Source organism: Hyperoodon ampullatus (genome assembly GCF_949752795.1).
Source record: "Hyperoodon ampullatus genome assembly, chromosome: 2".
NCBI lineage: Eukaryota > Metazoa > Chordata > Mammalia > Artiodactyla > Ziphiidae > Hyperoodon > Hyperoodon ampullatus.
The window spans coordinates 8337208-8339258 of record NC_136915.1 but is presented as its reverse complement, the minus strand read 5'-3'; positions in this window follow the sequence as shown (position 1 = coordinate 8339258).

Below are 2051 nucleotides of genomic sequence, written 5' to 3'. Positions count from 1 at the left end.
GGCAGCCCTGTCAGTCCCCGAGCCCACAGTGGGGGCGTCCCTGGGGAGCCAGCTGGGCCTTGGAGGGGGCTGGGAACCACCTCATTTCATCGCACCCGAGCCCCATCCCTGACTTCCCCTGGGCCTTCCAATCCACCACTGTGCACCAGAGAGAGCCCAGGAACCAGGTAGACCTGAGTTCAAATCCTGACTCTTTCACTTATTAGATGTGTAAGCTTGGTGAGTCCCTAAACTCTTCAAGCTTCAGCTGCTTCCCCGTACCTGCAGGTACGATTCTCCTTCCAGGCTCCCTGGGCACTAAGGGCAGTACCCACACTCAGCGCTGACCCTGTGCCCAGGCTGCGAGGACGACCTTGCATGCAGTTTCATTGAATCCTCCCCCGAACCCCATGAGGCCAGTTCCCATTCTATAGATGGGGAAACTGAGGCATGGGGAGGCCGTATGATTGTCTGGGGTCACACATTAGTAAGTGGCAGAGCCTAGGTTTGAGCCCAGGTGTCTGTGACTCCAGGGCCCGTGAGTTCCACCTCCAGCAGCCTGTCACCCCTTGTCTGCCTGCATCTGCCCTCCTGGTCCAGGGAAGAGCCCCACAGTCTTCTTGACACCCATCCAAGGAGACTTTGCTTGAAGAGCATCACCCAAGGAAATGAGGCAGTCACACTGGAGTTTAGGAGTGGGCAGGCCACCTTTTCCAGCTTCTCCTTGACCCCCATCTGCATCACCGCCAGGTGCACTGCCGTTTGCCTCCAGGCCTGCAGGCATACTCACACACTTATGAGAGCTTCCTTGTCCCAAGGGCCCTCCTGTGTGTGCCAGCGTCCGGAGCCAGAATGCCCCTTCAGAAGAGTCTTCCCACTTGATCTCTCAGGCTGTCCCTTCCCGGCCTTGGATGGAGGGAGTACCTTCCAGCCCTGGGGCAGTTGGTATTTTATATCCATTACAGCCCCAGTCCCATTGCACAGATGCAATCACTGAGGTCAGGGATGGGCAGAGGCTTTTCCGAAAACCTTCTCTGAGCCTTGGTTTCCACTTCTGTAACATCAGGGGTTTGAACTTTCCACCCTCCCTTCTCAGAGCCTCCTGTCTTCACCCTCATACGCATCTGGTGCCTCAAAGCCAAGTTCAGAGTGACAAGGAAGTTTTCCCGAAGCACAGGGGCACTAAACTCTCCCCCAGACCCTGCAAATATGGACCAAGTATGACCCGGTTGTGGGGCATTTGTTCCTTCCCTGACTTCACCATCCTACTCTCCACCTGTCTGGTATCACATGGGCAGCAGTCCCAGCCAGGATGGCGTCCTGACTGTACCATGTCTCACCTCTGACCTGGAACAGGAGAGCTTGGCACCCAGCACACAAGGTGTGACTTATTTCCCTTCCCTTCACAAGCCTCAGTGTTCTCATGCGTAAAATGAGGACAATGATGCTACCTTCCAGGAGCTCAGAGGCTACGGGGTAGACAAACAAACTGGCACAGAAGTGTGATAAGTGCCACTGTCAGCTCTGCTCTTAGTGCATCCTTTGTGAGCCCGGACTGTGAGCCGGGCCCTGTTCTGAGCCCTTCACCTGCCCCCTCCTCCAGCCCCAGAAAAATCCTACAGGGCAGGTACTCTTAACATCCATCTGCTGTTCCCTCTGCCTGGAATGCTTTTCCCCCACATCTGCCTGGCTGATAACCTCTTTTGGGGATTGACCTCTTGTCTCAAGTTGTAACCCCCTTGCTTACTTCCTATACTTCCCTCCATATCCCACTAAGTATTTAATTCTTTTATCTTGATTGTTGTCTGTCTCTTACACGAGGATGTGAGCTTCAAGGTGCAGGGATTTGCATCTCTTTTGTTCACTGCTGCTTTTCTGGCACGCTCAGCACATAGCAAATGCTCAGTAAATATTTAGCAAGTAGACACCCATTTTATAGATGAGGAAACTGAGGCCCAGAGAGGTTCTGTGAGCTGTTCCAATGGGTGGTAGGGCCAGAGTGCAGCCTTCTCAGGGCTCCCCAGCCCTATGAGAAGCCCACAAGTTCAGTCCTGGCCTGGGGACTGTTTCCC